Genomic DNA, 20,986 nt, shown 5'->3' on the forward strand with positions numbered 1-20,986 from the left:
CACTTGGAGAAGGTCGGAGTAGGAAGAGAGGGGGCTCAGAGAGCCAGGAACCAGTGGGAAAAGCTGTATACAGTGAAACTCACACAGTGCAGACTTGCCCATTCATTAGGAATCAGCAAGTGTGATGGGGAAACGTAACTTCTGCTTTGGCATCGTACTCAGTCCATTCTGGCTGGAAGAGAACAGCATAGACTGATGGCTGATGAACCACAGGGGTTTGCTTCCCCCAGCTCTAGAGGCTACAAGTCTGGGATCAGGGCCCCAGCACCCTATTGGGGTTGTGGTGCTGGCCCCTCCCTGGGTCTCAGGCTGCTGACTTCTGGCCGTGTCCCCATGTGGTGGGAAAGGAGCTCTCTGGAGCCTAATTCTGTTCAGTTCTGCCCCTCATGACCTAGTCAGCTTCCAAGACCTCACCTCCCAAAACCATCAACCCTTTGGGCCTCAGCTTCTCAACCTACGATTCTGGGAAGGACACAGACATTCAGTCTATAGCATTTGGGGAAGTTGAGCCACGGCATCCTCTGTCCACCTGCAGCTCCTGGCTGTGCTTCTGGGAAGTAGGTTTGCTTTCAGGGATGGACACATTTTTCCCCAGAATCTAGTGTTTTCTTTCCTGTTGCTCTTCCCTGACTCTGAATTTACGGACACCGTAGAGTCTAAAAGCCCAGCTGCGGACTCCAAATCTCTGACTTACCTTTGTAACCACTCATTCTTGGGCAAGATGCTGAAGTTTCCCCTGCTTTGCTTCCTCTCTCTGTAAAATGATTTCCTAAATAGTGCACACTGACACGGTTCTGAGCATGAAGTGGGTGAAAATGTAGAAGCTGCATAGAACAGGTCCTGGCGGGTTGTAAGCCTACGATCAGCGCTATTGTTATTTATAACACAGATATTTCTCACTAGAAAAAATGGCGAAGGTTAATTATTCTCAGATTATCTAATTAAGCTTGTCTTTTTAGGTTTTTGACATCTGGGTATAGTTGACACACGGTGTTACATGGGTCCCAGCCTACAACCTAGGGATCCCAGAAGTGTGTGCAACACACTGTGCTCACAAGTAGCCACCATCGGTCACCACACGACACTGTCCCAGCCCCACTGACTGTGTTACCTGTGCTGTGCCTTTAACTCGCCTCAGGTTAAGTTTACCTCTGGCGAGAAGCCTCCCGCCTCTCATCCATTCACTCAGTGAGCAAATACATACAATGACCTAGTCTGTCAGACACTGTGTCTGGATGCCAGGGGTTCAGGCAACACAGACCATGGTCCCCTGCCCTCGTGGTCGCAGACTCCAGAGGAGAAAACAAACAGGAAACCTAACAGGTAACTAGGATATTCAGAATGTCACGGCTGTGGTGAATGCTAAACAGAACACAGGAAGTAGGAGGTGAGCTGTGAAATATTGGAGGACACACTGAAATGGAAGACACAGGAGAATGGCAAGACCCAGAGAAGCCACTGCTTTCTGTAAGCACATATTCAATGTCCCGGAAGTGAAGTCAATAGAGCCATTTTATTTTCTAGATCGATTTTGTGGAAGATGGACTGATAGCAAGACTAAGAAAAAATGCAGATATTAACCTTCACACTTATCAATTTATATAATGAAAATACTTTTAGGGGTCACCTAGGTGGCTCAGTCGGTTCAGCGTCCGACTCCTGATTTCGGTTCATGTCATGATCTTGGGTTGTGGGTTCAAGCCCTACATTGGGCTCTGTCCTGACAGTGCAGAACGTGCTTGGGATTCTCTCTCTCTCCCTCTCTCTTCCCGCCCCCCCACCCCCGTACTCTCTCTCAAAATACATAAATAAACTTTTTTTAAAAAAGATGTGTATGTAGCAAATTCCATAGAAATTCCATGGAAATTACATAGAAAAAAATCATCTTAACACACATTAATTGCAGCAGTCCAGTTATAACTGGAACGTAATGATTTAACAATGCTCATGTCAGAATTGCCTGTGCTAGCTGGGCTGTGCTATAGTATGAGTGTTAAGAGGGTGTGGAAAGCTATTAGGAGGCAGAAGGTCCCTGTGCTTGTATTCTGGCTGTGCCATTTTCAACACTTAGAAAGCCACATACCCTCTCATTTTCTCCAAAACGTATTCTTCTTGATATTTTTAGAGCTGTTCGGACCTCATGGTGAATGCATCTCAGTGGGAGCACTAACCAACTATAACATATTCTTTTATGTTTTCTTTGTCTGAACCTTCCCTTTGCTGCATCCTGTCATCAAGGACTTTGAGGTCTAACAGCCCTGGGGTGGATTTCCATTCATTATACGTAGATCTTGGAAACCTTATTTTACATCTCTAAGCTTGTCTTTTCTCCCCCTTGTGGGAAGGGTGGGCTCATATTCTTACTTTTCAGGATGGAGTGGCCACAGTGCCTCCCACCTATAGCAGTCACAAGCTGTATCCTGGAAGCAAGGTCATGTCCAAATACACATTTTTGTAAAATGCTTCTGATTTTTTTTTTAATCTCATGTCCTGTCACAGCAAATGTGTAAGTTAGACAGTTACCTAAGCATGGATTCCATGTTACAGATGAGAAGACCCAGGTTCAGAGACTCAGGGAGCACAGGCTGTGGAGCCTGAGTCAGAAGCCAGCTCTCCTCCCCTTTCAGTCCTTCCTGCAGGTGGGGGCTACTCCCGGCCTCCCTGCTCCAGGGAGTGTGGAGCGTAGAAGCAGAGGATCTGGATGGACTCTGCACCTGCTGCTGCGAAACGAAGATAATGTGAGGAGATAAAGTATAAGCATTGAGAATAACTATAATGGCAATAAATGAGAGCATAGATAAAAGTGCTGTGAGAAAACCAATTAAATATGGCCCTCTGACCCGAGGCAATTAGGGAAACTTGCAGAGGCTGGCGGGACCCAGTCTGTAGAGCAGCAGGAGGGGGATGGTTTGCGGATGGGTAATGGAGGAGAAAGAAGATAACTAACTCGAGAACTTTCTGTGTTCTAGGCACTGAAATAGGCTCTTTTACCCACTCACAATGCTGGAAAATTATTACTAGTAGCTCAGTTTTAAGGATCAAAACATGGAGGCCCAGAGTGGACAAGTCTCTTACTCAATAGCAGAGTCCATGAGTATGTGGTATAATTTGATTGCTGGACTCTAACATCTATTATCTATCTATCTATCTATCTATCTGTCTGTCTATCTATCTATATCTATGTGTCTAACATCTATGTATGTATGTATGTATCTGTCTGTGTATCTGTGTGTCTAACATCTATGTGTCTAACATCTGTCTCTCTATGTCTGTCTAACATCTATGTGTCTAACATCTATCTGTCTATCTATCAATCGTCTACCATCTATCTGTCCATCTATGCATCTACCAAGAGTAGAAATGTGGGACCAGAACAACCCGGTGAGAAGATTAATATAAACAAAATGCTGAGGCCAGAGTCATAGGGAGGAGGGAAACACAAGACTGCTTGAATTAAAGGGTTTTCGTTTGGGATCAGTGAGAACTGAGTTTTGAGAGGTAGGTTAGGTCTAGATTATGATGATTTACAACAGTCCGCCTCAGTGAGGAATCTAGGCTGATGTGACTGGCAGGAGGGAGCCGCTGTGGATCCTTGAGTGGGAGAGTCATATGGATGTGTCTCCAAAATAGCTATTTTGCGTTGAGTGCTTAACAAAAATAGGCCCTGGGATAAGTACAGATATACCTTGTTTTGTTGCCCTTTGCAGGTGTATTTTTTACAAACTGAAGGTTTGTGGCAACCGTGCCTCAGGCAATTCTGTTAGGACTGTTTTCACAACAGCCTCAGCAAACTTGCTGTCTCTGTCACATCTTGGTAATTCTCACCGTATTTTGAATTGGTTTATTATTGTTCGTATGTTTGTTACAGTGATCTGTAATCAGTGATCTTTGATGTTACTGTCATAATGGTTTTGGGATGCCACAGACTGAGTCATTAAATGCTATGTGTGTTCCGACTGCTCTGCCCACCAGCCTTCCTGTTCTGTGAGACCCAACAGCATTGAGATCAGGCCAGTGAACAGCCCTCAGTGACCCTGGGAGTCCAGGAAGAGTCACATCTCTCACTTTCAACCAAAAGCTGGAAATGACTAAGCTCAGAGAAGAAGGCCTGTCAGAAGCCAAGACAGGCTAACAGCTAGGCCCTTTGACCACACAGTTAGCCAAGTTGTGAACTATGAAAAAGAAAACCACAGGCCCAACATGATGTCCTTTAGGACAAGTCCACAAACTGGTGCTTCACCCCTGTCCTGACTGCCGTTCCAGACTTCCCCAGAAACGCTCTCTTAACTGCAGCAAGGAATTTTCTGCTTCAATGAGGTAATATATATTACGTGGGCCCTCTCCGTCCTCCCTTCCTCCCCAAAGGGAGCTGAGGTAATCCACCTAATGAGAACCACCCCCCCACCTTCCCCCTAAGGGAAGATGACCTTGCCTCCAACAATCCTTTTCTTCTGCAAATAACTTTCTTGCCCCTCCCTCCTTCCTAGGAAAACCTTCCATTTTGCACCTCTCCTCAGAGCTCCTCTCTACTTTGCTGGGTGAGATGCTGCCTGGTTCATAAAGTGCTTAGTAAGGGCAATTAGATCTTCAGATTTACTCAGTTGAATTTTTGCTCTTCAACAGATTTGGTGGCAGCACTGGGATCCGAAGGAAACCTCTGTCAGCATTTGGGAATGAAGGGAAACACAGGTGTTGCCCCCTACACACTCTTAGAATTCACAGTCTTTCTAGCCATTTCCAGTGGCCATTGGTGAGTTCCTGTTGGCTTGAGCTCTGGTCTTTTGTGTTCAAACTCCCGATCTGATTGGTTCACGGAGGAGTCTAGACCAATGGGAGTCTCTGACGGAGCACCAATCCATAGCCCTTGGTCCACTGCACAATTCCATGTCGGAATCCCTTCTTCAGTTGTATTCTGCAGTCCCACTAAACTGGGGTCTTCTGGCCTTTTACTAGTCCCAGTCTGCAGCGCCATTTAGTAAAATGGCGGATTTAGTCCACACTGAGAACTACTGGTAGTTACTGGTCACACGTAAGAACTGGCCTGAGCCGAAGATCAGATTGGCTTTGCTTTTAGCTGGACTGGGTCCAATGGTAGGCCTCCAGTATTGTTTTACATAAAGGCCACTTGCTAATGGGAATCTTGGAAGCCAAAATTAAAGCCACAAACATTGACGGGCATTGGGTCAACATTTAAAAAGTGTCAGAGCACTCACCACCTCAAGAATCCTGTGAAGGGATAGTTTGGTCATGGGGCAGGTTACATGGCACTAGGTTACCTGCCAGTCAAGAAAATTTCTGTGCAGTGAGATACACTGTAAAACACCCCACAATTCCCAGCCCTATGGCATGTCCCTTTTAGGTATTAGCTTGGTTCTGAGAAAGGCCCAGCTAAAAGAAATGGGATGTTTCAAATCCTTCCAGCACACCTGCTTATTTTATTTTATTTTATGTCCTGGGCGCCTGGGTGGCTTCTGACTTTCAATTTCAGTCAGGTCATTATCTCATGGTTCATGGGATCGAGCCCCATTTCAGGCTCTGTGCTGACATCTCAGAGCCTGCTTGGGCTTCTGTCTCTCTCTCTCCTCCTTTCTCTCTGCTCCTCCCCTATTTGTGCATTCTCTGTCTCTCTGTCTCTGTCTCTCTCTCAATAAATAAACTTAAAAAAACAAAAGAAAACTGTAGTCCTGGAAGTTGCCTATATCTAGCAGTATGGAAAAATTTTGCTAAAGGTAAACTAGAATTACAGGGGCCAATTGTGGGGAACATTCTAATTAAATAAGATTTTTTAAGAAGTGTGCTGGAAAGCAAGGGTTCCCAATTAAGCAAACAGAATGGGATACTTACTGTGATTGGCATACAGAATCCTCCAGAAGCTTTCAAAATTCCAAAGTGGTTTTGTCGAAAGATATATTACAAAAGGCTAACGCAAAAGTAAACAGAGGAAAGGTACATACAAAGAAAGACCACAAGACTGCTGTATCCACCCTGAAGAGACCAATTAGGCAGACAGCTGCCTTGTAAAGTAAGACCACCCTGGGCTACAGGCTGTCCTCTGCAGGTCTTTTTTACTCTTTGGTCAAAGGCCACACTAAGGGCCATAGTTAAGGAATTTCTTAAGCGTGGGTTTGGGGGTGGGGATCCTTAAAAGTTCTTGGAAACAGATTCCCTCCTAAGCCTCCCTGAAAGAGGGAAATAAAACTCGACGTCCCTTCCGTCCCAAATTCAGATCCACCGGTCAGTGATCACTTCTCTCCTGGGAATAGCTCTTGCCTTCTTACTTGCGTGCTTTTGTGTCTTAGGAATTGGGTTTGGCTCTCTGCCTGGGATGTGCAGGCTGTTGGTTCTTTCTTTGGCTGTCTTTGGAAGCAGCTCTGGATCTGGCGCGGGCGGTCCTGTGGTAGAACCCCTTCCTAAGGAACGTGGTGGAGGCCTTCACAGAACAAAGGAAGGCAGCATGCAGTATGGCCCAGTCAACTCCTGTACACGTATCGTAGCTCTGACACGACTCTGTAACTTGGAGTGTGTCCATTCAGACTATATGTGTCATCATATATGGGAGACACAGAAGTAGAAATTGCATAAAAGACTACACACCGCTGTGCTCAGGGCTGTTTTTCGGGTACAAACCCACTGAGCCTGTGCTGGCACAAAGAATGAAGTTGCCTCCTAGACAAAGAGAGCCTCAGTGTCCCGACTCTCTGTGCGAGAATCCTGCTATGGTCCTTTTTGTGTCCTCTTTGTGGATAACTCTTGGGTCTCTCTCTCTCTCTCTATATATATATATATATACATATTTTACCAATTCTAAAACCTCCTTATTTAATCTCCCAAAGATTTCAAGTATTGTAAAACTCTGGCCTTAGAGAACCAATGTCCTTCTAGGAGGGGCTATCATTTCATTCCTGTGCCTTTGAAATGGTAAATGATCTGCCTGCCCTCTTCTGGGACTCTCATCAAGGCCATCCCTTTAAAATGCAAATTTGAGGGAGGTAATTCTTATCAAGAAAAAAACAAAAGGGGGAAAGGTCTTTTGGAACTGGACCTGTCAAGGACAAATACAGATCTTGTGTCTCCTCCACAAACATTAGTGGCAAAATCTTTAACCATCTAGCAGAAAATCCTAACTTCTTCCAAATACCAGAAAAACGAATTCAAATCCAACTTTGATGATGAGTGAGTTTTGTTCATGGCAGTGGTTTTAAAATAGGAGCTATGAAGATTTGGTTTTCCTCTGTCTGTATGTTCATGTGTCCCTATATGTGTGTGTGCTCCTTTCTACCTCCATAAGGGTTTGTTGAAATGTTGTAAAAGAGCTCTCTTCACTCTCTTAGTTTATTGGTCTTAAACAAACAGGCACTTACATAAATTGGTATTCATAAAAATTCTCAGAGATGTAATAGAAATTAACCCAAATGTTTTCCAGGTTCACATCACCTGGGATAATCTTCAGTAACGTTAGTTTAAGTGTGTATGTTTAATTAAAATAGTCATGTGTTGAGAGTTGCAGTTAAACAGGTTTTATTCTACCTGAATTTACTAGTTATATTCATGTTACCTGTTATAATTTGCCAGCAAAAATAATCTACATTGATGGCTGATGTTGTCTGATGTCTCATGAAGTTTTTGTGGATAATCCGAACATACTTCTGGGAGTGAATAATTTAGATTTAAGTGAAATTAGAGTATATAGATAAACTTCTGGCAACAATTACATTTTATGATACATGTACTCTAAAAAGCTTTCCAAAACTTTTGTTAACTTGAAACTTTAGAGTCTTGCTAAATTAAAGTAAAAGATAGAAATTTATGGAATATTTAGATCATGTCCAACTAGGATAAAATAGTGACAGAGTAGTTACTAATAAGGAAAAGCATAGGACAAAACCTGAATGCAAAAGTGAAAGTTGTAGAAGGTTGGTGGAAAAAAGATTCTTTGCAAAGGAATTTTAATGTGTGGTCAGTCAGGCTAATATTAAAATGCATTTTAGTTAAAAAAGTCAACTGGTGCAAAATTAGAAATTGGTTTTCTCTGTAGGACAAAGTTTTCTTGGAGTATTGGTCTGCTTTTGATAAGAGATTATAAGAGTTTTTTTGTTTGTTTTCCTTTTAAGTAATATGCCTCAAAAAAATATTTCTGGGTTTTGTCAGAATAATTTTATGTGTCTTTATCAGGTCTTTGATTCCTTAAAAAACTGAACTCACTTAAAATCTAAGGTTTTCTGTTTTTTTTGTTTGTTAGCTCAACTGTTCACTGTCCTATGTTTGCCTGCAAAATCTGTTATGCCCAGAATTCGTGATCCCCAAATACCGCCAGGGAGCCGAGTCCGATGTAAAAGCAAAAGAGCCTTTATTCGAGCTAGCCTGAGCTCAATCCCCTACCTGCACCGATGCAGCGGTGAGATACCGGGGAGAGAGAGCGAGTTTCAAAAGGACAAAGGTTTTATTGGGGCCTAGGGGCAGTTGGTGAGGTAATGGCTGTGGCCTCAGCCGATTGGCTGGGGAAGGGTCCTGGGGAAGGGTCCTAGTCCTGTTAGGCAGGTGGGGGGGGGGGTTACTCAAGGGGAGGAGGTGTGGTCAAGGTGAAGGACACAGAACAAGATGGAGTCGGCCGGCATAGGCCCGCCCTTTCAAATCTTCAACTGTCACCTTGGTTGAGTAGATAAAGTATTGTTTCAGTGACTTATGGTCCTATTTGACAAGTGTTTTGTTGTTGTTTTTTTAAACCATTTTGGTATTTTTAAAAAACTTCCCAAAATTGAATTCTCAAGGAAGTCCTTTTGACCTGGAAGTAACTCTGGGAATTTTTCCAGAGTATTTCTTGGAACATTTCACAGGTACTCTTTTTTTTTTTTTCTTGAGATACAGGGAGAGTGTGAGCTGGGAAAGGGGCAGAGGGATGGGGGAGACACAGAATCTGAAGCAGGCTCCATACTGAACTGTCAACAATGAGCCTACATGGGGCTCAAACCCACCAACTGTGAGATTGCAACCTGAGCCTAAGTCGGACACTCAAACTACTGAGCCATCCAGGTGCCCTGTCTTTGGAACATTTCAAAGGATTTGCTAAACTAACCAGGATTGACATGTTAAATTACATGGAAAGTATCAACACATGCGAATTGATACTAAGCCCCCTCTATGTTGTATTTGTCCAGATGTGTAAGTGTTCTAGAAATTCTGTGAAATCCCTAGAAATCTGGAATGTCCTGGTATAATGTTATCACTTGTGATCATTCTCTTATTTTCTGAAACTGCTGTCATCAAAACTGAGGCTCATGGTAAAAGGACAGAACCTAACCAAGTGTTAAGGAATACCCTTGCTGGTTTTTGTTCAAGGGTAGCAGCAACAGGTAAATATTGTGGCCCATGTGGATCAAGTCCATTCTGCTCCTGCGGAAAGCGACCCCAGGGTGTCAGATTTCGGCCGTCCTGACGTTCTTCACCACAGCAACTGTCTGCTCCTGACCCAGAGAAATCCAGATGCGTAGACGGTACCTGTAAATGAAGAGCCAGGGCTGTGGGAAACCCACCATGACCACTTGGTTCTCCCCAGCTTTCTGGAAAACCTCACTTTTTTTATGATTTTTGGAATTCTGCTTTATGCACTTAAATGCACTATGTATTTAAGGTGACCCAAATTGTGAATAGACATTGGTGAGGAGACTTCCATAAAATTGCAGAAACTGTCAACCAGTAATGTCTGACCCGTGATGTCCATCATTTTAGAAAGCCTTTTTTGGTCCCAGAAGCTTCAGACTTTCTTTGTCTGGACCCTTTGAACACCACTCAGTGAGAGTTTCCGATATGTTCTTCTTGTGGTTTCGTTTTCTGGATGGGCTGAAGCTTTCCCCTGCTGCAAGGCTGATGTGCTCACCTGCCAAAGAAACAGGTAGAAAATGTGTTTCCCATTTGGGGTTTGCTGTCCGTGATCTCCAGTGATGGAAGCAGCACCCACTTCACTGGGTAAATCATGTGAAACTGATGATGTTGAATATAGAATTGCCTCTGTACCCATCACTTCAATCGTCAGACAAGGTTGAGAGAACTGAGATCCTCCAACTCAAAATTTCTGAACTTGCCACAACTGCTGAACTTCCCTGGCCTCAGCAAATGCCTCTGGTCTTGCTGACTGTTCACGGTTCCCCCTTGGCAAAGACATAAACTGGCTCCACATGAGATAGTCACCTGCAGCCAGGTGTCTAATGATATACAACTTTCTGCTGATCCCTGTGGTCTCAGGCTAGAATGACCAGCTACTATAAGTATAATGCCTTATACTCAAGCCTATCATCAACAGGTCATAGAAGTTTTCCCAGATCCCAATTCAAAGGACCCTGTTGGCCACAGGCTGGAGGCTGGTGAACTGGGGAATTCTGGAAATGTCATGTAACATTCTCGAGGCCTCTCTGAGGGAAGGTGACCTAGCCTGAAACACGTCTTTTCTTCTGCTAATAATTTCTTTGCCCTCCCCTCCTTCAAAAACCTTCCCACTTTGTAAAACTTCCTTGTGGTCCTCTCTGCTTGCTAGATGGGATGCTGCACCATTCATGAATCTCCTATGAAAGCGAGTTTGATGCTCAGATTCCCTCAGCTGAATTTTTGTTCTTTGACAGAACACGAAGGAGAAATTCTTGATAAAAATTAAAAGTGCTACTCCAGTGAGCACACTAGTGATAAGAAAGTTAAACAGCCTTCTTGCTGATATGGGGAATGTTTTAGTGGTCTGGATGGAAGTTCAAACAAGCCACAACATTCCTTTAAGCCAAAGCCTAAGGTGAAGAAGCTTCACAAGAAGATTTTGAAGCTAGTAGAGGTTTGTTCACGAGGTTTAAGGAAAGAAGTCAGCATTATAACAAAAGTGCCAGGTGAAGCAGTAAATGCTGATGTCAAAGCTGCAAGTTATCCAGAAGGTCCAGCTAAGAGAATTAATGAAGGTGGTTACACTAAGCTACAGATTTTTAATGTACATGAACCAGCCTTCTAGTTTAAGGAGATATCATCTAGGACTTACATAGGCAGAGAGTAGAAGTCAATGCCTGGCTTCAAAGCTTCAAAGGACAGGTTGACTCTTTTGTCACGGTTAATGCAGCTGTTCACTTTCAGTTGAAGCCATGGCTGTTTCACCATTTTGAAAATCCTAGGACCCTTAAGAACTATGCCAAACATACTCTGCCTGTAATCTGTAAGTGGAACAATAAAGTCTGCATGACTGTACATGTTTATAACATGTTTACTGAGTATTTTAAGCCCATTGTTGAGACCTCCTCCTCATAATAAAAAGATTTCTTTCAAGGGGCACCTGGGTAGCTCAGTCAATTAAGCGTCCAACTTCAGCTCAGGTCGTGATCTCACAGTTCGTGGGTTTGAGCCCCACATTGGGCTCTGTGCTGACAGCTCAGAGCCTGGAATCTGGATTCTGTGTCTCCTCTCTCCACCCCTCCCCTCAGTGGTGTGCGCTCTCTCTCTCTCTCTCCCTCTCCCTCTCTCTCTCTCAAAAATAAACATTAAAAAAAATACATTTTGTAAGGTTACAACTGCCGTAGAAAGTGATTCATCTAACATATATGGGCAAAGTAAACTGAAAACCTCTGGAAAGGATTCACTATTCTGGATGCCTAAGAATAATGTGATTCATGGGAAGAGGCCAAGACATCAACATTAACTTGAGTTTGGAAACCATTGATTCCAGCTCTCACAGATAACTGAGGGATTCAAGCCCTCAGTGGAGGAAATCATGGCAGATGTGGTGGAAACAGCAAGAAAGCTAGAATCACAAGTGGATCCTGATGAAGGGACTGAATGCTTGCAAGCTTGTGATAAAACTTGAACAGAAGAGGGGCTGCCTTTCATAGACAAGACAAAGAAAGTGGTTTCTTGAGATGGAATCCACTGGTGATGATGCCGTGAAGATTGTTGAAATGACAACACGGGATTCAGAATATGACACAAACTTAGCTGATGAAGAAGCAGAGGGTTTGAGAGGATGGGCTCCACTTTCGAAAGAACTTCTGCTGTGGGTAAAATGCTGTCTGACAGCCTCCTGTGCTACAGAGAAATCGTTCATGAAAGGAAGAGTCAGTTGATACAGCAAAGCTCATTGTTATCTTATTTTGAGAAATTGCCACAGCCACCCCAGCCTTCAGCAGCAACCCTGACTAGTCAGCAATCACCAACAGACAGGTAAGACCCTACACCAGCAAACAAGATGATGACTCACTAAAGCTCAGATGACGGTTAGCATTCTTAACGATAAAGTATTTTGTAATTAAGGATTACATTGGATTTCTTTTTGTTTCTATTTGTTCATTTGGTCATTATGATACTGTATACTTAGTAGACTATAGTATAGTGTAAACATAACTTTATAGTCATTGGGAAACCAAACATTCATTCAGCTCCCTTTACTGTGGTATTCACTTTATTGTGCTGGTCTGGAACTGAACCAACAACATTTCCGAGGTATGACTATACTTGTTCTACATTGGTTCTGCTAGAAGAAACTTTTGGAGATACTGATATTCAGGCTCACTCCAGATGTCTAACTCAGCACCTCCAAGGGTGAGGCTTAGGTTTATAAATACATCAAAATAATCCTAGATATTTGTGATATATATCCTATATTGAAGATCACTCTAGGGGCTCCTTGGTGTCTCAGTAAGTTAAGCTTCCGACTTCAGCTCAGGTCATGATCTCACGGTTCGTGAGTTCAAGCCCAGTATCAGGCTCTACACTCTCAGTGTAGAGCCTGCTTGGGATTTTTCCTCTCTTCCTCCCTCTGCCCCTGCTGCACTCATGCTTCCCCCCCCCCTCAGAATAAATAAACTTTAAAAAAAAAAAAGATCACTGTTGAGTGTCCTAATATCATATCTGGAATAATCAGAGGCTTTTCCAAGACCCCCATGTATCATAACATGGATAATTTAGTAGGACATGCTCTTAGAGGCACTTCTTGTCCCATTGGAACTAGGAGCAGGGCCCTGAGTGGCCAGGGCATTGACCTCTAGAGATGGAATGGAAGTACCTGGGAATCAGGGTTGGGTGGGAAAAACAAGCTACAGACATCGTGGGCTGGAACAGAACAACAGTGAGCTTGTCAGGACTAGTCGGCAGACAGGAGAGATGTGTTCTCTATGCATCAGATTTCTGTATCAACAATATCATGAAAATAACTGAAATGGGACCTCCATGCGGGAGAACTAATGACCTTAAAATAGCAGTGGAGCCAAATCCCTGAGGAGAGACGGGCAAGGTCTTCAACTGGTGTGTTGTCTGTAAGCAGAAAGAACACTAGGAAGTGAGCCACGATGGGAATATCAACAGAAACAAGAAAACACAAATTCATTGCCCAAGGATATTCAGATGTTGGACTAATCAAATATGGAGTGTAGAATGGCAGTGTATGAGAGGTTCAAATAAAGGGAGCAAGAAGCAAATATTTTATAAGGAAAATCAGAGCAACTTAATGAAAATGGAACATGTAAAGGAAATCTATCAGTTTTACTTAATAGTGGCTAGGTTGAAAGGCAGGTACACAAAGTTTGGGAGAACCTAAGTGATCTAGAAGATATATTCAAGTAATTTATGTGGAATGCAATAAACAGAGGTGAAGAGCTGAGAGTTTTGAGCGAGGGATTCAGAAATATCAAGCATGAAATGAGAATGTCTCAGATACAACTGATTAAAATTCTGGAAGGACATAATTGAGAAAATAGATGAGAGACAACATTTAAAGAAAAATGTCTAGAACTGAGGAAAAATATGAGTCTTCTGAATGAGGAAACACAGTGTAAAAACAAAGAATAACTGCTTTCCAAAACGGCCCTGTGAATTAGGCGTTGTTACTGTTCGAATTGTGTGCCACAAAAATAAATGTTGAAGTCCCATCTCGCGGTAAGTCAGAATGTGCCCATATCTGGAAAAAGGATGCTTGCGAATGTCAGTGGTGAAGATGAGGTCATATTAGAGCGAGCTCTTTGCCCAGTATGACTGGTGACCTCATGAAAAGAAGAGAGACTGGGGAACAGAGGCAGAAGGGCACATGAGCACAGATGGGACGCACTGAGGGAAGACACTGGTGTGATGAAGAAAGCAGAGATGGGAGGCTCATCGTGGCCATAAGCCCAGGAGTGTCAGAGGCTGTAGAGAGAGCGTGGCCTGCTCACTTCTGGATTCCAGAACTGCAAGAAAATATGCTTCTGTTTCAAGTCTCACAACTGGGGATACTCTGCCACAGCAGCCCTAGAAAGGAACACAGACATTAATGGTTCCACATTGCAGCTGAGGAAACAGTGTCAGAGAGATGACCTCCTTGGTCCGGGGAGTGAGGGGAAGTCTCAGTCCCTTGGACCCATAATCTCGTAGCACAGCTGAGGCTGCCGGTCAGAACAGAAGGCAAACGTTGGGACCTCCAGGCTCCCTTCATGAGCACAGATGTGTTTTCTTTGACCCTCATGGATTTGGTTTCTTTTGGTGTTGATTATTTATCAGAAGTTCAAAATTATGAGATTTTAAATAAAGTCTTGGATTACAGGCCCCCTTTCATGAATTTCCACAGAACAGTAATTACCTGGAACCCAGCGCATATGCTACAATTTCGTATTCATATGCTCTCCTGGTTTTCCTGTCCCCACGTAACATGATTCATGTGATTTATGCTTCTTGCCAAGCCTGTGGGGTGTTCACATTTATGGCCTCTGCTGAGGAAGGAGATTAAAGACCAGACTTTGGACTTAGCCATTCTTAATAACATCAACACCTTACAGTGGTGTCATGAATGAGGGGATAATTATCCACCTCAAGTATCCATTTCCCTTGTTGGAAACAACCTGCATTGGAGAAGCTGGTGGATTAAATTTAATACTTGAAAATCAATATCACCTGTTGCACAGCAGGTGTCCAGTAATGTTAATCATTACCCTCATATAATTCTCGAACTATCTATAATGCAAGTGGAATATAAGAAGTGTCATAAGAGAAAAGTTCTCATAAGAGCCAAACAGTGTATTTCTGCAAGGACTTCGAAAGATTGAAGAATCACATCCATTTCAAGGGCAGAGGCAGGTTGACCTAGAAGTTATGTTGATGAAGAAAGAAAAGAAATTGAAGGCATCGGTAATACAACACACGCCTCACAAACAGTGTAGTATGTGGAGTTGATTTGGACTGAGGATCTGAGAAAATCCGCATCACATGCACAGCCCTTGAACCTGCCTAATCTGAGTGCCCCAAGGTGGAGAGCTCAGCTCCTGACCAGTGTCCCACATGGAGCCAACAAGCCTTGCTGCCTGGAGATGGTCACCAGAGAGCTGAGGGATGGGTGCTCAGAGGTGAGCACACGCTCCCAGAAATGTGGGTGCAGGTATGGGCTCCCCCCTGGAGGCAAACTTCAACCAATGGAGGGCAGTAGTCGGTTGATAACTGCCCCCAAGTTCCTATAAGGTAGCTTCTACACTATTCAAGAGGATCCCTCAGGGAGACTGAACTCTGGTTGCTGGGAATAAGAATTAATGCATTAATGAAACGTTTTTGGGTGATTTTCTCCTTTTCACCTCCCTTCCCAGCTCCCTCACTACTTACTGCTTCCTGGGAACCCCTCCCAAAAAAGCTACCTGCATGCAGGTCCCCAGACTCCATCTCTGTACTCAGCAGCATCTCCGCTGAGACAATTCAGGTGACCCTCATGGTTGTTACCGTCCTCATCTTTAGTGAGCAGTTAGTTACGGTGCGGAAAGCCCTCTGCTTAATTTCCTACATAGATCATATCATCTCATGTAAGCCTACTACACTATGAGATCGGTAGTGTTAACTCTCCATACAGATAAAAATTTGTAGCTAAGATTAATGGCACAGGTAATCACACATCCACTATGGGTGAAGCAGAGGTGGGTTTGAATACATGTCCAGGTTAGGTTAGCAACCAAAGTCTTATCTAAACAGAATAATAAGTTAATTTATCTGTAAAAGCCCATGCATCTCCATACAACCTTCGTTTCTTAGGTTTTAAAGGCTGAAACTATGACACTAACGTGTCTTATCAGACTTATTCCCCACTGCTCTCCACACTATTCATTCACTAACTTGAGGCGTTGCTGCTGAATAATCCCTGAAGTGTTTGTCTAGCCTGCCTAGTCAGACTACGAGCTTTTTGTTGTTTGAGTTTTGTTTTGCTTTTGTCTGAGCGATCTCTACATGTTCCTCTGTGATTCTTCCACTGCTCCCTGAAGAGATCATTAAATGGTAGGTAAACGACATTTGGCAGGGATACGCAGGCTTAGTTCCTGTGGATAAGCAGCAGCCGAGGTAGTACAGGGAGGAACACATAAAATACACACAAAAATCGCTATTAAGAACTAAGACACTCATTTCAGGTACATAAATGTCTTCACTGAGGTCTGTGTATTGTATGACCTCCTACTCCTTCCATTTATTGAAGTCTGGGTACTTGTGACTTAAACTTGTAAAAATCAAACAATTCCCTTGAGATTGAAGGGAAGAAAGCAAAGTGTTCTTCCCATGGGCTTTGTTAATGGCATTATCTGGGCCCCCTAAAGAAGTAACCACAGGGATCCTCGTGACTTCTTTACCCACGTGTGGTTTTCCACAAAGCAGACTGTTGTCACTTTTTGCTACTTACTGAAAAGAATGAAGGAGATGTTGGGGTGACCATCCTGCTAGTTTCTTCCTCTCTTACGGTCTCCTTTCTTCTCCATCATTTTCTCTCTGCTGTTTCTCCCCTACCCCCTGTTCCTCACACACACACACACACACTCTCACACTCACACATTCACACCATCATTTAAATCCACTGCCTCTCTTTCCCACAAACAGTCAAGGCTACATTCTGCTCTTGCTGAAAAGAATGCTAATCTAGCACAGTAGGTTTTGAAAACTGATATAACAAACTCATTGTCCAGCAGTAAATATCAGATTAAACATTCACCTTCAGGTGGCTCTATTACCTGAGAGCAAGATAAATGCAGCAAGAAGGTAACATCCCAAGAAGCATGCATCTGACACATTCTTTGACCTTCATCTGGCTACAAGTACCACTGGATGACAAGTACTGGTGACAAGAAATTTTCAAATTCTCTGATCCTTGCACAAAGGCAACACAGCATTTATCCAACATTAGGGCCTAGATGATGATGGTCCTCGATCTATTTCAAACTTGGGAACAGTTCTGGGTGTCCCATATTTGGAAGACGGTGTTGCAGAAATCTGGCATCCACTGGAGCTCTGATCATCGGAGATCATCTATAGGCCAGCAGTACTGGAATTAGCCGTAGATCGTTAGAAATGTAGACTCTCAGGTGCCTGGTTGGCTCACTCAGTTAAGCATCTGACTTTGGCTCAGGTCATGATCTCGGGGTTCATGAGTTCGAGCCCTACACCAGGCTCTGTGCTGACAGCGTGGAGCCTGCTTAGGATTCTGTCTCCCTCTCTCTCTGCCCCTCCCCTACTCACTCTCTCTCTCTCAAAAATAAATAAACATTAAAAAAATGAAATGTAGAATCTCAAGCCCCACCCAAACTAGTATGAACATATTTAAGAAGATTGAAATCATGCCAAGCATCTTTTTTCCAACCACCATCCACCATGGAATAGAAATAGGAATAAATAGCAAAAAGAAAACTGAGAAAATTAAAAAAAAAAAAAGGTGTGGAAATTAAATAACACAATCTTAAGCAACCAGTGAGTGGGTCTAATTAAAATCGCAAGGGAGGGGTGCCTGGGCGGCTCAGTCGGTTAAGCATGTGAGTCTTAGTTTTGGCTCAGGTCATGATCTCATGGTTCATGAGTTCAAGTCCCACATCGGGCTCTACACTGCCAGTGCAGAGCCTGCCTTGGATTTTCTCTCCCCTCTCTCTCTCTCTGCCCCTACCACCCTTGCATGGTCTCTCTCTCAAAATAAATAAACTTACAAAAAATCACCAGGGAGATCTGAAAGTTTCTTGAGACAAAGGGAAATGAAAATACAACATATTGGAGTTTACTGAGCAGCAGAAGCAGTACTAAGTAAACTCTTAGACAGAGCTGCATCTGCAAATAAGACCAGCACATTCACTGTCTTCAACGGAAGTCTAGTGGGGAAGAAGAATGGATTTAGAAAATAAAATGGCGGGGCGCTTGGGTGGCTCAGTCGGTTAAGCGGCGCCGACTTCGGCTCAGGTCACGATCTCACTGTCCGTGAGTTCGAGCCCCGCGTCGTGCTCTGTGCTGACTGCTCAGAGCCTGGAGCCTGTTTCAGATTCTGTGTCTCCCTCTCTCTCTAACCCTCCCCCGTTCATGCTCTGTCTCTTTTTTCTTACAAATTCTTCAATAAAGACACATTCTTGAGTGAAAAAAAAAAAAAAAAAAAAAAAAAAAGAAAATAAAATGGCAATAAATGTTGTGGTGGAGGAAATACACAGTACTGTAGGAACATGGCCAATAACATAGGATAATGCTGGGGAGGATGGGAAATCGGGATACACTGGAATAAAGAATAAACAAATTGCCACTACTTGGATGCTAGGACTGCAGGAGAAAGAAAGGTCCAGGGTGAGTCGAAGTTCTGTTTGAAATGCTGAGTGGATGATGATCCCTTTGTGCACAGGGTCAACTGAGAGAGGAACAGCTTTGTGGGAGGGTAATGAGTTGACCTTTGGTCATGTTTAGTTCAAACAGTGGGCAATGTATAGTAGGCAGCTAAAGACAGATGCTGGGAACTCGGGGTGTGGTCTGGATTTGAGAATGTGATGTAGGAAAATATAGAGATGCAAACTTCCGCCATAGGGAGGGATGAGACAGCTCAGAGGGAGCATCTCGGAGTAAAGCTTGGTGTCAGCCCTCAGAAATCTCCATTGTCTTTCCATCATTTATCAACTTTATGGATCTGTGGATAATACCAAGTGACATGGGCTCCAAAGGATGTGGTTGCTTTGGAAATGCCAATCACTACTGGCAAGGGAGGACCCACTTCTGGGGAGCCTTGTATACCATAGTCATTTCTAGAATGGGCTTCTGGATGAAAGAGGAAAGCAATTAAAATACTTACCAATGCTGAGCGTTATTTTCCCAAACGTGCTGGGCAGTCTTCACTGACAACTCCTTTCGTAGACCGGCTAATAATCCATTTCAAGGCATGACTATCTGGAAATAATGGGATTTGCTGATGTCCCAAAATAAAATTCATCTCTTAAAATGGGCATGTCTGGGTGGCTCCTAAACTGACCTCCAAGGTGTGACAGTTACCTCATGTGAAGCCGTCCAGGTCAGAGCTGCCTAGGCTATGGGAAAAGAAGAGTATGAGTAAGAGGCGTCTCCCCTGGGAGACTTGCAGAGATTTCTCGCAGAAGCGTGTACTCAAGCGATCCCCTTGCTTTCACCCAGTCGTAGGGTACAGACCCCAGTCGCAAGCCTGGGGTGAATGAATGAAGTTTCTCAAAGGAGCCTGTTTAGAGATTAGGTTAGTCAGGGATCATAGAAATATTGTACCTCGTAAAGGCTTTCACTGTGCTTTTGGGAAGAGAGGGTTAATGGAAATATATCCTTTATTCCACACTCACAAATATTTGTGCACATCAGTAAAATTACCCACAGAGACGTAAACAATCATCAGTCTTTTTTTAGGAATTATTTAATAAGTTGTCTATGATAGGATGTGCTTGTGGCCAAGGTGAGCACAGTGAATGAAAATTGACATGGCATCCAATATCCTTATGGGGATATGTATCTACTTTAGGAGAAAAATATACAAATAACCACATTAAAAAAGGTTTGAACATACTCCAACCTAAATAAGTATTATGCTCATGAGGCAAATGGCTCTATTTTCACTGTAGGTTGCTGGGTTTAAGACAGGCATCAACGCCTCAGCTCTCTCACTTACTGGCCTGGTAGGACCGAGCATGTTACTTATTCTAAGAGGGATGATAGGGACCACCTGGATGGCCCAGTCGGCCGAATGTCCAACTCTTGATTTAGGCTCAAGTCATGATCTCACAATTCATGGGATGGAGCCCTGAGTCATGCTCTGTGCTAATAGTGTGGAGCCTGCTTGGAATTCTCTGTGTCCTCTCTGCCCCAATCCAACTTGTGCCCAAGCACTCTCTCTCGCAAATTAAACATTTTGTTTTAAGTGGGATGATAATAATAATAGTAACATCATAAGGCTCATGTGAAGATTACGTGAGAGGATTCTGAATGACAGCACACAGTAAAGACCTCAAAAGTCTGGTTGTGGTTAGAGGGGAAGATCCTAAAAGCAAGATAAGCCAGCCCAGGTCAGGGAGTGCTTTCATGCACGAGTGACAGGTGACTTCAGTATGACAGGTGGGATGAGGAGAATGTCATTCAGAGAAGAGGAGACCATGTATGAGAAGGTAAGCACAGAAACGGAAATGAGGGGAAAGTCTGAACAGAGGATTTCGCACAAGGGTTAATGTGCCCCCTTCAGGCACTCGGTAAGCAACAAGGCCCCGCAGAGGAAGGCATCAACTGTGTTAAAGGCCATGGAAGCTGTTGTTACATTTTCAGTAGGGGGTCTCACAGGTATTTCCCAGAGGATGTTCTGGCTTCAAAAGTGGGGTCCTAAACTATTTACACAAGAGATGCTTGTGGATGGCCATCAGGTTGAGGGACATGGGAGGCAGGAGAGCTAAAGGTGTTGCTTTGAACTATGTTCTTAGACTTCATTGGTTAGGACGGACCTGTCTTGACCTGAGACCTAAGCTCTTAATCACTGAGCTCACTGCTGAAGCGCCCTCCAAGCGCGATTCCTGGAGCAACGTGTGTTTCTACTAAGAAGCTATCTGCTCATATATGACAACGGGGCCCTAGCCCTGCTCTCTGGTGTCTCACAAATACGCACTGGCACAGACCCCCTCAGTGGAGGGAGGCACCGGAAATCTTCACCTGCTGTACTTTGTGTCTACCCAGAGTATTTTTTTCCCAGCAATTATGACCAACAAATTCGAAAAGGAAGAGAACCACATTAAGTTTTAGT

The 20,986-nt window shown here is 43.6% G+C and overlaps 1 long non-coding RNA gene across 1 annotated transcript; it reads right to left on the minus strand.

The window, feature by feature from the left end:
• Window positions 1-142: 142 nt before the first annotated feature.
• On the minus strand, window positions 143-804 carry LOC122200894. The gene is made up of 2 exons (XR_006193976.1): window positions 695-804; window positions 143-172 (listed from the first exon to the last, which is right to left on the minus strand). It is a non-coding gene; the product is annotated as an uncharacterized LOC122200894 (long non-coding RNA).
• Window positions 805-20,986: the final 20,182 nt, after the last annotated feature.

Source organism: Panthera leo, chromosome D1 (genome assembly GCF_018350215.1).
Source record: "Panthera leo isolate Ple1 chromosome D1, P.leo_Ple1_pat1.1, whole genome shotgun sequence".
Lineage (NCBI taxonomy): Eukaryota > Metazoa > Chordata > Mammalia > Carnivora > Felidae > Panthera > Panthera leo.